The 23,773-nt window shown below is 40.0% G+C and overlaps 1 protein-coding gene across 2 annotated transcripts in view; it reads right to left on the reverse strand.

Moving 5' to 3' along the window:
- Positions 1 to 23,309, reverse strand: part of SGCD (sarcoglycan delta) — a 684,711-nt gene extending 661,402 nt beyond the window's left edge. The window contains exon 1 of one of the 2 annotated variants that reach the window (XM_063447832.1): positions 23,240 to 23,309. The gene's annotated coding sequence lies outside the window, so the exon portion shown is untranslated. The remainder of the gene's footprint in view (positions 1 to 23,239) is intronic. The other variant, XM_063447834.1, reaches the window with a different exon arrangement.
- Positions 23,310 to 23,773: the final 464 nt, after the last annotated feature.

The following is a 23,773-nucleotide window of genomic DNA, read 5'->3' on the forward strand; positions in this document are numbered from 1 at the left end:
CCATGCTTTTTGGCAGCGCTGGGAGAAAGTGACGGTCGTGCGTCACTTAGTCCCAGTAAAAACACAGAGCCGTGCGGGAGAGATCCAGGAGGCAGTGAGGAGGGGGGCTGGGCCGGAAGAGTCAGCCCCTAACTCACAACAGCCTCAGACACCACTGTGGACACCAGGGAAGGCACCCTTCAAGGTTGGAAACGGAAGGTAGGTTAAAAGTGTAAATTGTGCATGTGAGATTGTGTGTGAATGTGTGTCAGTATGTCTGTCAGTGTGAGTGTGTGTGTGTGTGTTAGTATTTCTGTCAGTGTGTGACAGTATGTCTGTCAGTGTGTGTGTGTGTGTCTGTCACTAAGTCAGTCAGTGGATGTCTCTGTGTGTGTCAGTATGTCTGTTAGTGTGTGTGTATGTGTCACTATGTCTGTTAGCATGTGCGTGTGTCAGCATCTCTGTCAGTATGTATGTGTGTGTGTGTGTCAGTATCAGTATCTGTGTCCATGTGTCAGCATGTTTGGCAATGTGTGTCTGTGTGTGTCAGTATATCTGTCAGCATTTGTGTGTGTCCGTATGTCTGTCTGTGTGTGTGTCAGTATGTTTGTGTGTGTCAATATTTCTGTCAGTGAATATATGTATGTCAGTATGTTTGTCTGTGTGTATGTATCAGTATATCTTTCAGTGTATATGTTAGTGTAAGTATGTCTTGCACCTCTCTACTTTAGTTCCCCCATTGCGTCATGGTGAAATGTGTGATTGCACGCCAGGGAGTTGGAGTTGGTGGGGTGGCAGGGTACAAGGGGCCCAAGAAAATGCTTTGCACAGGGTCCTATTAATATTATAGACGGCTCTGTATCTGTAGTTTATTTTTTTTGTTGCATGGTGTTGTGCCATATATTATATTTTTTGTAACCTTTTTTTGCAACTAAAATCTTTGTTTTAATGAATCACTAAGTCATGGACAGCTTTCTTCAACGAATATACCTACATTAAGCAGTAGTGTTAGCAGGGAGATCCACCCTTGTTCTCTGATAAATCTCCATGTTTTGCACAGTTGTAATATGGATGTGAGAAGTTGAGTTTCGCATTGTCTTGTACCACAAATACCGAACAATGAAACTATCAAGCCAATAAGTTTTCCTAAACATTTTATTTAATTTCTTATTTTAAAACTTAAGAAATATTCATCCATTGTTTATTAGCCATTTCTTACAAAGTCTTCCATTCAACCAAGACAGCAATCAAGCGGTAGTATAGTATTATATTAGACGGCCATCTTGTAGTAATGTAGTATTAGGCTAGACAGCCATCATGTAGTAATGTATTGTTATGTAAGACAGCCATCATGTAGTAATGTAGTAATATGCTAGACAGCCATCATGAAGTAATGTAGTGTTATGTTAGACAGCCATCATGTAGTAATATAGTGTTATGTTAGACAGCCATCATGTAGTAATATTGTGTTATGTTAAACAGCCATTATGTAATAACGTAGTATTATGTTAGACAGCCATCTTGTAGTAATGTAGTATTATGTTAGAAAGCCATTGTGTAGTAATGTAGTGTTATGTTAGACAATCATCGTGTAGTAATGTAGTGTTATGTTAGACAGCCATCATGTAGTAAAATAGTGTTATGTTAGACAGCCATCATGTAGTACTGTACCATTATATTAGACAGCCATCATGTAGTAATGTAGCGTTATGTTAGACAGCCATCATGTAGTGATGTACCATTATGTTAGACAGACATCATGTAGTAATGTAGTAATATATTAGACAACCATCATGTATTAATGAAGTACTATATTAGACAGCCATCATGTAGTAATGTAGCATTATGTTTTGGGGTTTTGTGTGGTATGCCACCCAACGACCCAAGCTGCAACTTAATAGCTCTGCAGCACTGGACTATGCGGGGTGTAGCGGATGTGGAATGCCAAAGTAATTGTGTGCAGAAAATTAAAAAATAAAAAAGTTATGTATTGTGTACCTAACTCTTATGTCAAAAGGAAGATTATAGCTCTCAATATCCACTGAGATCCAGTGAGTATACATCCACCTTAAAACATGAGAAGGGAGGAAAAATATAGCAATGAAATATCAATATAAAGAAAATCGTGAACCATTGACCAGTCTCAGACTGTCTCCTCCAGTTCTAGACAGTCTATTATTGCTACACAAGGCTGCAACTCCCTCAGCCTGTCTCCGTATTAGAGTGGGGCACAAAGGGGACTATGCTAGGGTCATTTCAGGAGCAGCCTGAGAGGGTGATGAGCGGGTGTCTGTCAAGGGCCTATATGACAGCGGTTAATAATTGGGCAGGGGGACATGCTACAATCTGGGATTGTACAATATAGACAGAGGAAAGGTTTAAAAGAGACAGCAGCTACTGCGGTTTGTCATGAATCAAGGGGTGCATCATCTAGAGTCCCACTTGCTACTGCAGGACCCTGTGTGAAGCCTGAAGTTGTTGAATATATTCCTTCATGCCCTCTTGCCCTTGCACCATGGAGGATACATCTTCCTCATTTGCCAGATAGCTCCTCATGCATAACCGCCAGATCAAGGTTAAAAAAAAGGCATGGATATTCTTCATGAGACTCAGGGTGTCTCCTAGTATTCTGCCGGTGGGTAACTATTTGGGTCTGCAGCACCTATGATCTCATCAGGTGCATCCAAGATTTTGTCTCAGAGGACAAGCACTGTGATCCTGGCAAGTCCGCCATCTTTGGCCTAGACGGCACCCAGAGCAAGTCACCGATATCCCAGGACCTCTCCCCCAAGTGAGTTTTCTTTTCTTTGCCCTCTTCCCCATGGTGTACCAGCTATCAGGGACAGAGATAGGGCTGGAGTTTTGAGGGTTGTCAGGTCTCCGCGGACGGCGGCTCATCCCGGTTGCACACCGCTCGTGGTGACTTCAATTTTGCCCTCGCCACTCGCGGTGGTTTACAATGCCCGCTCACGGATATGTCAGCTTTGCCCAGTGGCCTTCGGGACCCTGCACGTTTGAGTGCAGCATGTTTAAATAGGCAACAAGAAAAAAGAGAACGGCTCTCTTTTTTCTTGTTGTACATTTCTCATATAGAGGGTTAGAGGGTTACCCTCTGTTAGGCCGCTGCCTATCCACTGTATTATTAGTGCTAACCTAACCTTTTTTTCTTGGACAATGTTTAAATAGGCGCCTAGGTCAGTCATCTGACTCGGCGCACAATAGTGATGTCACAGGTCAAAGTGGGAGGTACAAGTACCTCCCACGTGTAATAAGTAATTCTGATTAGAAATTAGCAAAACAGAGTTAACCTAAGGGTATTTAAACTTACCTTTCCTATGTCTCCTTGCCCTGTTGTGATCTTTTAATAGCCCCATAGCGCGCATACTCTGTCCGTTTGTCCGAATTTTTTGCTTGTCTCACCGTTTATCCTGCTTTCTCTGACCATTGATCTTGGCTTGTCATCGATTATTCTGTTTTTCTGGATCCCTCTGATTTTGGCATGTATCCTGACTTCTCTCTGTATGCACAGCCCGGCCACTCTGTTTTGTGTATGTATATCACAGTTCCTGTGTGTGCAATTAAAGGGTGAACTAGGTCATGAGGCCGTCTTAATAACGTCAAGTGCAATGGTGAAGTACCTTTCCCATGATGACCAGCCAGCCTTGTGGGCTTAGTGAGCATTGTAAGAACTGTAGTCTCCATCTACCAATTTCATTCATCTCCTCCTCAATCTTCCTTGCCAGAGTACCTGTGGCATGTCAATGATTGCATTTCTTAGTGCAGCTCTCTGCCTTCCTTATTTACCCATGCTACTGGCAGCATTGCTGTGAGTGGATGGGGACACAACATAACCATCCTTGCTTTTCCTTCATTATCTATATCTCCCAACATTTAGAATGGACAAAGAGGGACACTTTTTAGTTTTAGGGGTGTGAGCAGGGGCAGTGTTGTTCTGAGAGATTTTAGGAAACTCAGCTACTTTGACCTTAAAGGGACTCTCCAGGCACCCAGACCACTTCTGCCCATTGGAGTGGTCTGGGTGCCAACTCCCACTACTCTTAACCCTGCAAGTGTAATTATTGCAGTTTTTTATAAATTGCAATAATTACCTTGCAGGGTTAACTCCACCTCTAGTGGCTATCTACTAGACAGCCACTAGAGGTCACTTCCTCCTTCATAGCACAGGAAACCTGTGCTAGAGCGTCGCTGGACGTCCTCACGCTGTGTGAGGATCTCCAGCGTCGCTCATTTCCTCATAGGAAAGTATTGAAAATCTTTTTCAATGCTTTCCTATGGGGAGCGCTAATGCGCATGCGCAGCACTGCCACACATGCGCATTAGGTCTCCTCGGCCGGTGGGCGGGATCAGTCTCGCCCACTGGCCGACGGAGACAGTAGGCGGAGCGGCGCGGAGGAGGTGACAGCGACGAGGGACGTCGTTGCTGCCTCAGGTAAGTGACTGAAGGGGTTTTCACCCCTTCAGTAACCGGGGATTGGGGTGTGGGAGGGAGAGGGAACCTGCAGTGCCAGGAAAACGGATTGTTTTCCTGGCACTGGAGTTTTCCTTTAAATGTGAAAATTCTCACAAAAGTCCATTCCCCAATAGCAGCTATGAGACAAACTGCTCCTTTCCGGGAAGATATGAAAATACATTTTGATTGAGAACAAACAAGGTGGGTGAAGGCATTTTAGACGCGGAAGGACAAAGGCAGGAAAGGGAGTAAACTGACAGGCAGCAAATCAATGACGATCATTTAAACCAAGCAATTATCTAGTCGGTGCTCTGAGCACATGTGGATCTAGAGGCTGGATTGTACATTCAAAGCTTGGGCATTAAAAGAGATATTACACCCATCAACATGCTGCATCTACACCAATGCAAGGGATACAGTAGTGCTTTAATTCTGATATCTAACATATGCTCGCATATTGATTATTAATATTAGGTGAATGTCTGATTCAACACTGTTGTTCTTAGCAGAAAACATGTTGCAATTTCAAACAAGAAAAAGCAGCCATCAGAACCCTCCACCTGTCCTGTTCAATGTCAATGATGGACGGTTAAGTTATTGTGGGATTTAGTAAAGTTATGCCATCATCCAGGTTTTAACTTTTATTGCATGGTAGCCTCTAGTATCCCTTTTTTTCCAAGCTAAAGATCCCATTAAAAGCGTGATGTACATGGAAACAACTACATAACAGTTCATACTGTACAACAGGTGCAAGGACACGGTAAAGATGGAACCATAGACTAAATTTGAGCAGAATATTCACATGACCATTACAGTAAGGAAATATCTTAAAGCTTTTTTTATGCAAGCAGAATTAATCATTACAAAAAAAGTCTAATGAAGTACATTTTCCTCCCATATTTAATGTGGATAGCTGAGTATGATCCTCAGTCGACTTTTTTTTCCAATCAAATGCTCAAACAAAATGTAGAAGTTAGTACATTGTGGATATATTGTGTTATCGATTTAAAAAAATTTGGATTAGTGACCAACATTTCTCAGGATTTTTCAGTCAGAGGCTGATTTATTATTTTATATAAACGGCTTTTCTGTTAAAAAATTATGTTAACACAACATATGAACAGTTTTTTCTAGAACTTTGATTAATGTGAAGCTTTTAGTCTGTTGACAGGTTTGCCATAAACTAATGGCATATTACAATTTTTTTAACAGCAGTAACTTACTATTTTAAACCAAAGGAACAGGTAAAAGATTGTTGCACAATGTATAATTTCACATTAATAATTATTCATTGATGTATATGCAAATAGGTTATTTTCGACATGTTTGTAACCTGGAAACAGAATATGCATCCAAGACTAAAAAAATTGCACCTGATTTACTATTTGTATGGCAAGCGTATTACAAATAGATACTGTGCAGTTGACTTCAGGCTGCATTACAAAATATGCAAAATAAAAATTTGATAGACTAGCTTATCAATGACTAATGTTTGGGTGGAACAATGGGGTGACATGGCATTCTGCATAATTGGATAAATGACATAGCATATAGATTATAGGATTGAATAAAATAACATATTGAATCATGGGATGGATTGAATATGAGTTCATTTTGCTTTTGGTACCATGAAAAATCTGTAAAAAGAAAATAATTAAGTCTAAGGGGTCAAGAGACAGTTCCTGAAGATGTAAAAGGGTTAGGTTTGACAGGGGTCATATATGGGGCTTTAAGGTCAGGTTATTATATTTTATTATAGACTCAACTTAACTGTCTTTTTCAAATCTAGCAATGACAACGTCCACAATGTTTAAAGGGAAACTATAGTGCTAGGAAAAAAAAACTTGTTTTCCTGGCACTATAGCTTACTTCTCTGTCAAGGCCCCCTTCAGTCACTTACCTGGGAGCACCGATGCCCCTCGGCACTGGCTCAGCTCTCTCCAGGTTCCTCCCCGGGAGACCTAATGCGCATGCGCTCGCTTTACGATTTCCCCATAAGAAAGCATTACTCATTGCTTTCCTATGGGGAAATATCTGACGCTATGGGGAAATATCTGACATCCAGCGTCAGATAACGGACCAAAGGTCTGTTTCAATTCCAGAAGTCCCTCTAGTGGCTGTCTGGTAGACAGCCACTAAAGGAGGAGGTATCCCTCAGAGGTAATTATTGCAGTTTATCAAAAACTGCAATAATTACACGCTCAGGGTTAAGAGTGATGGAGGTTTACACCCTGACCACTTCAATGTGCTGAAGTGGTCTGGTTGCCTATAGTGTCCCTTTAAAAGTTCTCTCCACAGGCTTAACCAATCCTACAGTGAGTATAGTATTTTGGGGGAACAGTTTTCCATCTCTCGGGATAGCAATATTATAAAGTGTGTCTCAGGTTATCTATTCCCAAAACAAATGTAGTAGGTTGACAACCAACCTGCAAAAGATACAATTGTGTTGCACCCAAAGCCAGTCTGTGCCTTTGTATTCGCACCACTCACCAGCACTTGACAGCTGATGAGGCCAGAAGTACGGTATATGTTGTCAGTATCACAGTGCACTGCAACCAATCAGAGTCAATTGGAAGTTTGCAAAGTGGCTGCTCAACAGTAACAAAGCTACTGCACAAAAAAGACAGACAAAAAATAAAGAGATTTCATTTCAGAATGTTATCAGAAGTTGCCTTCAGAGCTGTGCAGTCTAGCATAGAAAAAGTTATAATAGTACTGGTAGGGAAAATGCAATGGACATGCATTCTTTCTATGCACATTTTAGAGTGCGATTGTTATAATGAGTTTTGATTAATTAGCCCAGTAATGCTCACAGTTGGGCTGGGCCACTCAACTAGTCAAGAGGAAGAATAATTTTCACGGGGAATGAGACGGGTGGAATATATAACATGTGTACTTGTCCCTTGAGCCTGCATCAAACTGTTTGAGGAACACTTAGAGAGCACTTTCTGATAGCGAACAAGAAGTCTATATGGTTTTTGTATATTTAATCGTGAGATTTTTTTTATGTAACCAAGTTACATTGTTCGAAATAATTAAGATTTTTTTCTATTACTTTAAAAATAATCACCAAAGAATATAACATATCCTAGCTAATCGCAAGGCGTTATCTCAAGAAAATAGATATTAATATTTCCAATATTTAGTCTAGTGTTTTTCTTGCTTCTCAAAAATACAGGCATTTCAGTTTGTTGTTGCATTTCTACCTGTGCAATGAACCTTATTCTGAGTCTATCTCGACCTCTCCAAGTCTTTGTCTCTACATTTTCTAATAGGGATTCAGCAGTACCTTGGATAATATTGATTGGTGTCCTCAAGTGAAATTGATTATTCCTCACTTCACTATTAAAATGTCCTTTGAGCACATCAGATCTTTAGAATTCTATATTGTCTACCGGGTGACAAGCTTCACGCAAAACAGAGAATGACGGCTCCTCTGTCGAAGGAGTTCACATTGGGTAGTGGGATTAAGGAGAGATTGAAGAGATTGTAGTCTAAAAACCCAAATAATGAAAACTATTGTTTGGCTGGTAGTGGATATAAAAACAACATATTGAAAATGACTCATAAACTCCATCCAATTCCAAACTTCGTATATATCAAAATATGTCTCTGCTGATCACTACTGAATAAACAAACATAGTTGGGTGCAAACATAACACTGCCTATGTAAAAGATCATTTGAAGATGTAGGGAAAAAATATTTCACTCTGTGCTGTTAACCAGAGTCTGGTTAAAGAGCTATCAAGTACGAAACGCGTAGACTGCTGCATGTCTGTTCTTATATGAGCCCGCAGTATTGCATCTTAATTCAGCTGTAATGATTTTAACACATAAAAATAAAGAAGATTGAGTTTTAAGATGTAATTTGCCGTGTGATCGCAGCTCTATTTTTGTTTTTCTTATGCTTACGTTTATTTGGAAGCAAGGCCATGAAAACTCGAAATAACTTTAAATAATCAGAATGTGTCCCCCAGGCCCGGACTGGCCATCGGGCACACCGGGCAAATGCCCGGTGGGCCGCGATGGCCGTGGGGCCGAGGCCGGCAGGGGAAGGTCCCAGGACTTCCCCTGCCGGTTTATGCAGGGCCGGCACTATCCGAGCGCCGGCCCCGCTGTATTCCATGTCGGGCCGGTGGGGAGATCAAAGATCTCCCTCACCGGCCCACATGCTATCCAATGCGGCCGCCGGCGGGGAGAGAGGGAGGGAGCCAGCCCTCCCGGAGACAGGACCCGGCGGAGCTCTAACTTGCAGCTCCGCCGGGTTCCTCTTGCGAGATCCAGAGCGTTGCCATGGCAACGACCGGATCTCGCGAGAGTGAGCTCTAGCCCGCAGGCTAGAGTTCACTCACCACGAGGACCACCAGGGAACACTGCCACTCTGCCTCCCAGTCCCAGGAACCAGTCCCCCCCTCCCAGGCTAAAGGTAAGAAGGGAGGGGGGGACATAATGCCTGTTATTTTATTTGTTTACCCCCCCCCCACACACAAAATCCATTCTAACATTTATACATCACTCACACCCAGCACTCTCACACCCATCACTCACACCCATCACACTCAGCACTCTCACACCCATCACACTCAGCACTCTCACACCCATCACACTCAGCACTCTCACACCCATCACCCCCAGCACTCTCACCCCGAGGACTCTCACCCACAGCACTCTCACCCACAGCACTCTCACCCACAGCATACACAGCACTCTCACACCCATCACACACAGCACTCTCACACCCATCACACACAGCACTCTCACCCACATCATACACAGCACTCTCACACCCATAACACACAGCACTCTCACACCCATCACACACAGCACTCTCACACCCATCACACACAGCACTCTCACACACAGCACTCACACCCATCACACTCAGCACTCACACCCATCACACTCAGCACTCTTACACTCAGCACTCTCACCCACATAACACACAGCACTCTCACACCCATCACACTCAGCGCTCTCACACCCATCACACTCAGCACTCTCACACCCATCACACTCAGCACTCACACACCCATCACACTCAGCACTCACACACCCATCACACTCAGCACTCACACACCCATCACACTCAGCACTCACACACCCATCACACTCAGCACTCTCACCCACATCACACACAGTACTCTTACACACATCACACTCAGCACTCGCACATTCAGCACTCTCACACACAGCACTATCACACTCGGCACTCTCACACCCATCACACACAGCACTCTCACACCCATCACACACAGCACTCACACCCATCACACTCAGCACTCACACCCATCACACTCAGCACTCACTCAGCACTCTCACCCACATAACACACAGCACTCTCACAACTATCACACACAGCATTCTCACACACAGCACTCTCACACACAGCACTCTCTAACCCATCACACACAGCACTCTCACACCCATCACACAAAGCATTCTCACACACATCACTCTCACACACATCATACACAGCACTCTCACACACAGCACTCTATAACCCATCACACACAGCACTCTCACACACATCGTACACAGTACTCTTACACACATCACACTCAGCACTCTCACACACAGCACTATCACACTCAGCACTCTCACACCCATCATACACAGCACTCTCACACACATTACAAACAGCACTGTCACACACAGCACTCTCACACACCACATTCTTACACACATCACACACAGCATTCTCACACACACCACTTACCGCACCCTCACATACCACTTACCGCACCCTCACACACAGCACCCCTCACACACAGCATCCATCACGCACACATACTGCACCCCTCACATACACACAGAACCCCCCCAACACACTGCACCACACACATACACAATAGTTCCAAACACACACATATATATACATACACACACACACACACAGCACCCCTCACACATACTGCACCCCTAAACACATTACATTCCAGACACACACTAGATCCCTTACCCAACTCTGGATCATCTACACACATATAAACACTAGATCCCTATATACACTCTGAATCCGTTATAAACACACACTCACTAGATCTCCTACACATTCTGGGTCCTTCAAACACACACTAGACTCCTATACACATACACACACACACACACACTACACTCTTAACATATACACTCTGAATCCCCTATATACACACACACACACACACACACACACACTAGATTCCTTGTAAGCAAACACATACTACACCCCTAAACACACACTTTCTACAAACACTACATCACCTATACACACACTCTATAGCCTGTTTGCACACATGCTACATCCCCTTTACATACATTCTCTACAGCCCCTAGCCACATATGCATCACATTACACCACAGGCACAACATGTCTAAAACTAACCTTATTACACAATACCACACCACAATCAGCTCACTCTACACACACGCAATACCACAAGCAGACTCCAAACACATGCACAATACTCTTTCCTGGCATTTTTGTCTCCTGGTATCCAGTTATAGAGACACCAGAGACAAGTTGCAAGGAAACACAGTGCAAGCATGTTATTTAATTTGCTTGCACTGTGCAGAACAAATACAGTTTTTTTTTTCTCATGCTAGAGCTCTTCAGCAGAGCTCTGCGCATGGTCTGCCCTGGAAGAGCATTGAACCAACATGCTCACTTTGAGAGGGGGCGTGCTTGTCATTAGTGATGACAAAACATACCTCCTCTGACCCGCCCCCTTCTTAGTGGGCCGCTGGGATAAAAAAATGCCCGGGCCGAATTTTTCTCCCAGTCCGGCCCTGGTGTCCCCTAAAGTGAATTCAAAGTGAATATGAAGTTTGATGGCAAAATAGCAACACTGGAAACATATCTCACATGATGAATTTTCCCATTTAACTATTTACACATACAAGTTACAAACATATTCAGTGTTATTTACTAACTTCTGAATTGTAGCAAATTATCTTAATGGCGTAAACGAGGTTTATATAGCTGCTTTGTAAAAATCCTCCAACTCAGCTAGAGTCTCAGATTCAATATGGTATCCCTAGTTTTGCTATTTAAAATTAATTCTGCAAAATTCACACTTTACTGATTAGCTATGATAGGGTTCAATCCCAAATTAAAGAGTGAATCAAACTACGGTAGGTAACCTCAAAGGCAAAATAAAACCAAAAACCTGAACCATTAATTTCAAAATAAAATAAAAAGATCAACATCTTAAAAGCATACATTTTACCAAAATGGCTGTATTTATGGAGAATGATCCCTCTAAATTTCCCAGAAAATCTTTATTACAATCATCTTTTTTTAAGTTTGTATTAATAGGCAAGAAAGCAAGGGTTAAAATGAAAGTTTTGGCTAGGTCTAGGCAGGGTGCAGGATTGGGGTGCCTAGAAATGTCACAATGCTGCCAAGCCAGCAGATTATTTTATGTACTGCTTACAAAAAACAAGGTGGCAACTCAAGAAACATGGTACAAAATGGAGGAAGATAAAACAGGGGTATGAAACCTATCCTCACTATTTTGGGTCTTAGATAAGAATAAAACCTTATTAAAGAGGCACGAACTAAATCGCAGATACTCAAAGAATTAACAAGTTGGTGGGACACATAGGACAACTAACATAGGACTCAGTTATAGAATAATAGATGTGCTCACAATCTCTATCTTTCCAGATATGTTAGATAATATTAAAATAGATATTTGGACAACCAGAGGGGTAAAGGAATTTAAAAACATATTTGTGGAATATAAAATCAAGTCCTTCAATAAAATTATGGAGGAATATAATATTTTCCCCCCCCCACCCCAAAGAAACCTTTGATTATGTGCGAATTAAAGGCTTCGTAGCAGAATACCTCCTTAAAAACAAGGGGGAGGAAAATATAAATCTTATAACACTACTTGAACTAAAGAATTATAAAAATCTGTTGGCAAAATGCTCCAAGGTTATAAATAGTTGGAGACATGACAAACCGATAGAACTGATTAATAAATGGGAAAAAGAATTGCAAGTGCATATTCCAGAAGAAGAGTAGATAGGTTCCCTTAACAAACTATATAAATATATACATTGCCTAAACCTTACTGAAACACAATTTAAACTCTCAAACATATGGTACCTAACACCTAAACGTTTAAAGAAAATGCTCCCAGAGTCATCCGATAGATGCTGTAAATCCAAAGTTATTGAAGGCAATTTGATCCATGTATGGTGGCAATTCACACCCATAAATGCAATTTGGAAATATGTAATCAATGTAATATATCAAACAACAGAAATGAAATTAGTTTTAAAACCTGAAGTGGTCCTGTTAAACCTAAACTGGCCAAAAATGAAAAAAAAAAAAACCACAAATGTTAACGCAACGCATTATCACGGCAGCTAAATTACTTTTAGCATGAAACTGGAAAACAGGGACAATCCCATGCACCCAAGAATTAATCACACAAGTCATATTGCAGGCAAAAGTGGAAAGGGATATCTTGGTGAACTTAGGAAACAGATATACTCAAACAGAAGACTGCGATGCATGGATAAACAAAATGGAAACGTCTACCTAATAAACAGCACTATATTGTCAAAGTTCCTCTTGACCCCCCTCCTTCCCTCATTCCTTCTTTATTTACTTTTTTTTTTAATTGTTATTATTATTTTCTTCTCCCTGAATATAGTGTGTAATAATCAACGGGGGCATAATTCACATCTAGCTACAGAGAGGGGAGGGGACAGGATAGAGGAGACGAGGAAACGAGATGAACATATAGAATTCCCCCAAACTGGCAGATAAACAGAATAAAAATTATTTGTAATATAAAGGATGTAAGATGAGCTCTCTCTCTCCAAAGCAAGCAGGGAAACCAATACTGATAGACAGGAATTCATAATAGGATTTAATTATCAGGGTAGGGAGGGGGATCGGGGTAGGACACGGGGAGTTTAACATGAAACACATAAACACTTAATACATTTTAGGAGATATTTATGATGACAAGAGTACCAAGCCTGAATCACAGAAGCATCAGCAAAAATAATACCAGGTAGGTACATGTCTGAAATATTAAAAAATAAATAAATACATTTAAAAATAAAATGTGTACAATTATAAGATGCTTACCATTGTTAAAAACAGCTTAAAGGCATGAGTTTGGGGATTATTTAGAGCATTAACATTGAACAATTATTAAATATATTCCAGGAGAAGACTACATGCAACTACTGTGAGATAAATAGGGGATAAGGTCACATATGTCAGTAGTTTATTACATTGAATGCCAATATTAGTCATCTGTCTGTCAAAGTAGCAATGAGCAGATCAATGTTCTATAGATTATTTACTTTTTAAATCAGCGCTGTCACCTAAAAATGTAATTTGCAAAAATATAAAAACTGATGTGCTGTGTGTAAATGAAAAAAAAAGACATCCCGGGCTGTTACAGTATTGAGAAACTCTGCTGCTTGCTCACTCTACAATCAGGAGGTTACTGCGTCTATATTTCCCCATATCAACAGGCATTAATCCACAAGACACTCATCATTACGAAGCCCATGTCCACAGTCAAGCTGGGGAAGATCATCGGCAGCCAAACTCAAGACCTATGTGATGTGACCGGTGCACCCACTATTTTGCTCCAGTATCTAGAGATGACTCCTAATATAACCTCTATTGTACCAAGCCATCATGGGCAGAAAGTAGGGCATTTGTTTAACCATATCTCTTTTTTAACCCTATACATCAAACCACTTAAAAGGGTTTAATACCCAAGCTTCCCATGGCTACAATTGCATCCAGCAGGCAATCTCTTTATTTCCTTCCACCTAGATTGTCAAAGCCTTGCACCAGATTGACTGCAAGCAGCCCATATTTCTATACATTTAATTGTTGATTCTACAATATGAGGAGCTACGTAAACATTGTTTCACGGTGGACTTTTACACATTATCTAAATCATTAAAGAAACACACCACTATACAAATTACAAAAAAGAAATAAGAAAACACTATTAAGTAGATATACCTGTAATGAAAACATGCATGCATTTATTTACGCGTTTTATCAATGGGGATATATCTGTGCACATCTTGCAAAACCTGCAAATCTCTTGCCTTACAAAATTGCAAGCCTTCCCCTTCTAACCCCGCCCAGACTTTCTGTTGCTGTCCAATCACAGGTTGCCTAATGCAGCTCAATGAGAGGTTTTTGCAAGGCAAGTGCTCTGACCAATTGCTGCCTACTGAGTTTAGCTCCACTGAGCTAACCTAGCCAGAAAGTAACAGCATTGGTTATCTGAACTATTGAAGTCAATCAGTAGTTTCCACCTGCCTAGGCTTTTCCCCTAATTCTTTTGTCTCTTTAACCCCTTAAGGACCAAACTTCTGGAATAAAATGGAATCATGACATGTCACACAGGGGTTAATACTGTCTCACTTACTGGGCTGCTGTAACCTCATTTTTTATTATTTACAATGGTGCAAACATGAACTTAAACGTACATGCAAACTAAAAAAATCTCACCAGAAAACTAATAAATTTTAACCCCTTAAGGACCAAACTTCTGGAATAAAAGGGAATCATGACATGTCACACATGTCATGTGTCCAGTCACCTCACTCGCCATAGACTCTGATTTAGTTACAGACACAGCATTAGTTTGAACCTATAAGTTACAGTCAGCATGCACCAGGACTTTCACTTAAAATATTTCCATCAGACCTTCTTTGCCCCAGATAAGCAGTTTTGAATAAAAATAAAGACCATGTTCAACTGTCTGAAATGTGACCATGAGTGAATACACTTTTTCACTGCTTTTGATCTTCTCTCTCTATCCATAGGGTCTAGGAATCACATGAAACTTACTGAAAGATTTAAAATTAATTTGGACCTGTCCCCAGAAATGCTATATCTTTCTAAACGTTACCATGCCTTTTTCATAGACTTGGAAATCTAAACTAACAAATTAAAAAGTTTATTTACAAATTTGGTCAACCATTTGGTCAACCATTTATCAATTCCCTGGAACTGACCTTGAAACTAAAAATTAAATAGACATTGCAATATAAAACTTGGTATTTATATCAGACCCCGTTGAATGTGAATCCAATCACAAAGTGATATGTGGCTGCTTAGATGGCCAGGGCCACCCTGAATGAATCTAATCTGAACTGTATTGATTATTACATTTTTATTGTTAGGGTGGGTATATTTTCTCCCTGAGATGGGAGGAAATTCACCTTTTTTTTTTGTCTGTTTTTAAAAAATATGTTTTATATTATGGGCTGGTAGCCTACCTATTAGTTGAATATATTTATTGCACCAGAAACTAGTTTTTCCCTTACACCTGACTTTATTTATTTTAAGTGAAATGAAAACAGAACTTCTGCAATCAGCAGCCGCAAATAAATACAGTACATGATGGTAATCAAACAAGAAGATACATAACCAATGTCTGACTGGACTCAGCCGAATATAGTACCATTGTGACTAACAGCAAAAATTCACTGATTGATGATGGAAACCCAACTCTTCAAATATGAGTTTGCAATGCCAAATTACATGTTAACCTCTATAGTTATTCCAGTTATTCCATTAACAGGCCTCTCAACAGACTGATTTTGATGGGACAATCACGATTTTGGTGACCTATCTTGCCATCTCCATTTAGTACCCTGTTGTCCCATTTGTGCTGTCCCATTTATTTCTGAAGGGAAACTCTCCATGTGCGCTTTCTGTTTATTGCCACACATTATTATATTTGGAGTGATAAAAAGATGGGGTTAATGATAAAGGTGCTTTATCAATTTTAAAATTGTTTCTGTCTACAGTGTCACAATACAACTGGATGTTTATTGAGGTAGGTAAAACAGGTGCTATTCTGGGTGCAAAGTGCTTGGAAGGTTATATACCGAATAACCCAAATCGGATTTGCTAAATTTAATCCAGAAATTTTAAAGCAAAATCCAGAAATTGTTTATATTATTTAACAATGTCAAGATTTTGAATTCCTGGCTGCCAATGAGCTAAAATATTGTCTGGATTTCATCATGCCTCGATGTTCCTGAATGACCTAAATCTGGATCCAAATAGCAAAACCAAAAGCTTGGCTTTTTAAAATCCAGACCCATATTTTTCAAAGTCAAACTATATGCCGGCTTGCAGTGCTTGGAGCGAGCAGGCAAATTGGTAAAAAAAAACTCTTTGCAATGCGTGGGTTAACAATGTTATGGCAGACCATCTCTTTCAAGTCAGCTGTCACATTAAAAAGTAAAATAAAAAATGCACATGCGGGTCATAATGAGCCCCAAATAACTAATGAGAGGATAAAATTATCTGTTATTCCCTCATCTGTCAGGCCCCAGGTGAGGCCTATCTTCGATGGGCAGTCATCAGCTTTTTAACCATTTATTCCTAATCCCATTGCCAGTGTTATGGTAAATGAATGGTTGGGGTCAAGGTATGTGTGGGCATTTGAGGGGTCATAATAATGATATAGAGGTGACATTCCATTCACTCCCTCTTCTATCGCCACACATGAGATTTAATTCCTCAATGACACACTCTCAGGCTGTAGGCCAATATGTTGTGGATAGTGGGTTGAACATGTCAGTTGCTCAACCCCCTTTCTGAAAAACCATGGGAATTGGGTGGGGATATATTAATGTAATAAAGGGTGGTCGACGTGCCATTATCCACCCAGCTGGATTACCCATTACCCAGTGAGCCCTTGTATGAGCCTGGATATTGATGTGAGGGAGCCCTGCTTGAGCTGGTAGAGAGATCAAACTGATCTACCTGCTCAGCCCTGAGCACCTGCTAGAGTGAGCATTGTGTCTGCACAAATCATAGTTGCAGATCACTTTAAGATCTCCTTTGCTAATCCCTTGGTGTACAGATTGCGCTCTGAGTCATTGACTGAGCCTTGGAACACGAGCAAGCAAAGTGTTCTGCACCCAATATTGGTGTAGACCACTACATTGCTGAACTGGACCACTAGGAAAGGCTATACAATGGACCACCAATGAAGGGTAAGCAGGAGAGGGGCAAGCACACATTCAGATAGTACACTAAACTATACACACTGGCACACTTAGTCTCCCCCATACAGCTCTCAGCAACCTTAATCTGGTTCTGTATCCACCATGCTCGTGCATGGGCATTTGGTGGGAGATATTACTACAATAAGGGGTGTGGTCATGGACATGTCATTGTACACCCCCTACCTTGAATTAATGTTCCTTCAGAGGGGCTAACCACCCCACCCCCCGTCCCTAGCCACCTCCCCATCTAAATTGTCCCTACCTACACCCTGACACTAATTAAGTAATAGAAAGGGTTATATAAATCTAAGAAAAGATACAATTTATCCAGGAGCTTTTACAATAAAAAGAAGAGAATGCCTTATAGTTACACAATAAAATTCTAATTTCTAAAAATGAGGAAATTCTTAAAATGCAAATGTGTGTACTCAGGCAGACAAAGTTATACTCAGTATAAAATCACAGCATTATGTTTCATAGCAGCAAATAGTCCAAGTATAAATATATAAGTCCCAAATTGGATGAATAATATATACCAGTCTTTTAGAGTGTGTATCATAAACCACCTTTGATCTGCTGGATGAAATAGCAAGATCAACTGGGGTATTTATGAATTTATATACTTTCAATACAAGAAAGATCGAGTGCAAAAGTAGAAAATTAGTGATAATTCAAAAAAATAGATCCAAAATGTCAGTAAATAAACCAAAACATAAAAATGGAAATGGAAATAAAATAAGGGCTAATTAGTATTGCTGACTAACAGCCAAAATGCTTAGTCTCTCACCGAAAAAAATCTGGGCTGACAGCCTGAAAGTGATAATTGTGGCTGTAGCAATCAAAGATAAAACATATATTGTGTTAAAGTCGTGACAGGATCCGTGTATAATCCGTGTAATGCCAATAAAAGATAAAAACTTGTAGGTGAAAAATAGAGTGTTATTTTATTTAATTAAAAAAGGTAAATCATCTAAATATAGGTGAATACAATATTAGGTTTGAGAACTAAGGCCTGTTTGGAGAAAGCATCTGTTGGCTATCTACTGTTTCTGCCTAACATCACCGAGATGGCTCACCTATCGATGTGAGGTCGGAGGTGGACTAACCAAGACTGCGGACGCCGTCCTCACCGGTTGCTGCAACACCCACTTGGTAGAAGACGAATATCATCCACAGCCATCCAGTATCATCAGTCAGGTTATTTAGCCAATTTTGCTTTCTTCTTTTTTGGAGCAGTTCTATAATATTGTATTCACCTATATTTAGATGATTTACCTTTTTTAATTAAATAAAATAACACTCTATTTTTCACCTACAAGTTTTTATCTTTTATTGGCATTACACGGATTATACACGGATCCTGTCACGACTTTAACACAATATATGTTTTATCTTTGATTGCTACAGCCACAATTATCACTTTCAGGCTGTCAGCCCAGATTTTTTTCGGTGAGAGACTAAGCATTTTGGCTGTTAGTCAGCAATACTAATTAGCCCTTATTTTATTTCCATTTCCATTTTTATGTTTTGGTTTATTTACTGACATTTTGGATCTATTTTTTTGAATTATCACTAATTTTCTACTTTTGCACTCGATCTTTCTTGTATTGAAAGTATATAAATTCATAAATACCCCAGTTGATCTTGCTATTTCATCCAGCAGATCAAAGGTGGTTTATGATACACTCTCTAAAAGACTGGTATATATTATTCATCCAATTTGGGACTTATATATTTATACTTGGACTATTTGCTGCTATGAAACATAATGCTGTGATTTTATACTGAGTATAACTTTGTCTGCCTGAGTACACACATTTGCATTTTAAGAATTTCCTCATTTTTAGAAATTAGAATTTTATTGTGTAACTATAAGGCATTCTCTTCTTTTTATTGTAAAAGCTCCTGGATAAATTGTATCTTTTCTACGTTAATCCTTGGGATTTGGTGAAACCCCACTCACTCCAGTTTTCGAGCTTCCACGTATTACTCTGTCTTGTTCCCTCTTATTTTCTGATAGCCATTACTTTTGTCTTTCAGTTTTGTTTATTTATTATATAAATCTAAATCTGTTTTTTTTTTTTTTTGTGAGATATAACTTGGAAGAAGAAGAAGCATAAAGTGCTAAGCATAAAATTAATATATGGCATTTATACACAGTTTGCACTTTATGTGTATCTTTCACTGTTTGCACTTGGGTGTTGCACCATCAATTGTTATGGTGCAAGGAGTGCTCTGATAATGTCACACAGTAAGTAGTCAGTTCAGTTTTGCAACTTACCTGGGTCTCACCAGCAGCCACAACCTGACTCCTGCATTTGGTGTTCTCCTGCTGGAGAATCTAGTTAGGTCTGCAAAACAACATGGCCATGCTCAAAGAGATGCTTTGGATTCCCATTTAAGTTCCCACAACGTACTAATGCTTGGAGTATTCCTTTAATAGATTCTTTAGAGAATTCAGTTAAGACGAATTTGTCAAGTTGAATGTTGACACTGTTTGCTAGAGTATTGTTATATTATTTTTGCTGTTGGGAATACAAATAAAGACAGGTCCTATGGCAATTTTAGTGATGTATACGAAGCAGAGTTTTTGTTTGCCTTTACGAAATGGCCTATAACACTTATTTGTAGTTCTTGAATCTGTCTCAAGAATCGTATAAACCCATTTTGATTCTCTAAGCACCAACAGAAGGATTTTTTTTAACACAAAGAAACAGTTTTTCGGAGCTTTCTAAGAAATAGTTTTTTATTGGTAAGCTGTACTTACAACCACGATCTTTGCTGCTTTAGCACTATTAATAAAGACAGGAAGCCAGTCATAGGATGAGGGTCAGTAGATATAGTATGCGTCTCTTGCTCTCAGAGTCTGATGCTCTGCTTAGTTTTTACTTAGTGTATTGACACTGTGTCGATCTGACTCCTCACAGACACAGTTAATGAGCCTGGTGGGAATTTCAAATGCCTTAAAAGGGCAAAAAGATCTCCAGCAGCCAAAGCCATTTTCCAAGTCCACATAGAACCTGATGTGAGTTCATTCTTACCAATTATCCCAATCAATACATCTACTCAGGGAGAAGAATTACTGAATGAAAAGGGAGGGTGTGGGTTATAGGGGTAAGTGGGGGCTATGGGAGTAGGATGACATTCATATCTGACTTAACCCCTTGAAGTCCAGAAAGAGGAGCAATCCAATAGCAACTGCTTACTAAGCTCAAGGCAAAATGTAGTCAACAACAGCTGGATTGGCAGAGATTAGTCATCATTGACCCTGAACTTCAAATAATATGGAGCTTTTTTCAACCCGGCCCCTCTCTATCTTTTAGAGATAATGCCCATAAGTAGACGTTTAGGGAGTGCGTACACTGATCTGTCTTGTACGTCTCTATATTTACAAACAGCTATGTGATAGCATTGACTTTACTACTTGTTGCTCAACACACTGAATTATTGAAAACCCCCTGTCACTGTATATTCCTTTCACAATTCGTCAGCCCTTTTCCCAATACAACAGACAGTTATGGCCGGGTTGAAAAGTGATTAAAAATCATCAACTGTGAAAACTGTAATAAAGGAGAAGAGGGTAAAAAAAAATCTTCTGAACAGATTTACATGTCTGGTTCATTCAGAAACTGTGGTGCCGCCGAGAATTATGGGTAAATGCATCAGCCTTGCTCTGCTTGCTTTTGCCATGTATATTCAGTTTAAATAATACCGTCAGAAATGGCCATTAACCTTTTGATAGCTCTAGGGGTGAGCTGTATACTACAGGAATTACTTGCAGCTCATTGCTCCCATTTACTCTTCTAATTATGCCATTATATATCACAAAGGTGTCCAAAACGTAGACCCTTATCGTCACACAAGTACCACAATGCTTTCCCAGCTGGGAATCTTCATTTGAAAGAAATGGTGCACTTGCATGTAGTGCTGGCATTTGAATGCAGGCGTGCATTTGTGTGTAGTGTTGATTTTTTAATGCAGAGGTATATTTATGTGTAGTGTTAACATCTGAATTCTGAGATCTATGCACACACACGCGGTGACACATATACACACACTGACACGCATACAGATACACAGAAACACACACTAACACACGGAGATATACAAAAACACACTTTAAAGTGTGCAAATACACATATACAAACACTGTCATATATACAGATGCATAGACAGAAAAACAAACACTGATGCACATGCAGATTCACACACATACAAATACACACACTGACACACATGCAGTAACACAGACACAGAGATACAAAACTGACACACATGCAGAAACAGAGACACACAGATACAAACACTGATACACATCACACATTCAGATGCACATACTGCTAGTCACGCACTCACTTTCTTCCAGAGCTGGGTAACGATGTTAGAAGAGTCTAGTCTTGTTTTTAAAGGGCCACAGCTTATGACTAGGCTCTTGAAGACAAATGCCCACCAGATGGCCCTTCAGCATTTGGGCCCTGGTGCAACCACACCGGCGTTAGTTTGTGCCCCTGTATATATACACAATGGGTTTAGAATGGAGAGATTAGATCTAAAATCTTCTGGATACTCCTTCAATCTTTGGAGTGTGATCTACCATTTGTACACTCCTGATGACCAGCATATTGTTTTAGAATAAGCACAGCGTGAAAATCAGGTACTCTATAGATTGCTTTTTCTTTTCTTTTTTTTTTTTTTTACTAAGTGTTGTAGTAGTTCTAGTATAAAGAAACAAGGCACTTGGGTGCCCCAAACAGAATGTGAAAGGGATACTGTCACATATCTCCCAGCTGGCCATATGGCCAAGGACACCCAGTTTAATTTTATGGGGTGTGGTTGGAGAAGTAACCAGGAGGTGCGACTATTTAGTAATTTTATGCGACCCAATAAATGCCAGCTATGTGTAGCTCCTATAAGCAGCATACCATTGTACAATCCTGTGATGTCAGACAGGACCCCAAAATTAGGACTGTCTCACTGAATCCAGGACTGCTAGAATGTATATGTATGCTGTTAGGGGAAACCAGATAGAGTTATGCTTTGTACTGCTATTAATTTCATATACATGTTGTGCCAGCCTAGCAACAAGCAAACGTGTAAGATTAACTTTAGTAAAACTATCAATATAGGTCTTGTGCTTCAGTACAAGAAAAACAATGAAGATTAAATGGATTCCAGCAGGTAGTTCTGCTTTTTATTTTCAGTCGAGCCTGAGAATTTTGTGCCACTGGGGTCTGAGATCTACATTGAGCTCTTTGTGAATCGATGTGTAATATGCCCAAAATATATACATTTCCACATGCTCCAATTATACATTCTTAATATGCACAGGTAAATTGGGTTAACACCATTATCAGTTTCTTAGTAGATTAGCAGTATTTTCAGTAGCACTATGCTATAAATCTAATATACGGTACATACAAATTACCATGTCAGAAGTCAAAAGACACAGGAACAAGGCATGGAGGCCCTACAATCAGTTTAAACACTTTCATCGAAAAAACTAATAGAATTTAAATAAAAACAACAACAACAATAAAAGTATGTATGTTTGATATTAATGTCACACTTGAAATGCTCAATGAGCCACCCAAACTCCATGTAGACCTCCAATTTAGGACGCACATCTAAAAGTGCTGCAATGTATTACACTTTTAATACTGAAAATGTATAGCACAAAAGAGTTACAATCTCCACAAAGCAAGCATACACATGTATGTGTGTATATATTTACATCTCATAATATAAAAAAATCATAGTATAATAAAACAAATCTATGTGCCCTACCGTAATGAAGCAGTGTATAGTAGAACTCAGTCTTGTTAAATCGTGCCTGGGAGTGTGAGAACTATTTTTGACCAGCCTCAGAGATACCATATATGGAGTCACTGCCCTCCTGTCCTGTGTCTATCCCATGCCCCGTAGCTTTTCTGCCTGTCATCGTGGCACCTGCTGCTCTTGTACAGAGATTTCAATGTAGGAGGAAGAGAACATGCAAACATGTGTGCTCTTGGTGATTCCACAGTGAGAGTTGCTATGCCATCCCAGTCTTTTATACAGAATTCCTGTTTCTTACATTGCAGAGTACATATTCAGGGACCAACCTGGGGGCAGAATTGGAGATTTTATCCAGTTTGGCTATTTTGGCCTAAATTTTAAATCCACTTTAGCACATTGATAGGGATTATTCACTAAAGTGAGTAGTGTCAGTAATTCTAAGTGAGTTTAATCACTGAGTGCTCTAGCCATGGTGATACAAATCTCTTCCCTCAATGGGCTGCATTGAAATGTTAACCTTTCACAGACCACTCCAGCTCAGCA

The sequence above is a fragment of the Pelobates fuscus genome, chromosome 3 (assembly GCF_036172605.1).
Source record: "Pelobates fuscus isolate aPelFus1 chromosome 3, aPelFus1.pri, whole genome shotgun sequence".
In the NCBI taxonomy this organism is placed as follows: Eukaryota; Metazoa; Chordata; class Amphibia; order Anura; family Pelobatidae; genus Pelobates; species Pelobates fuscus.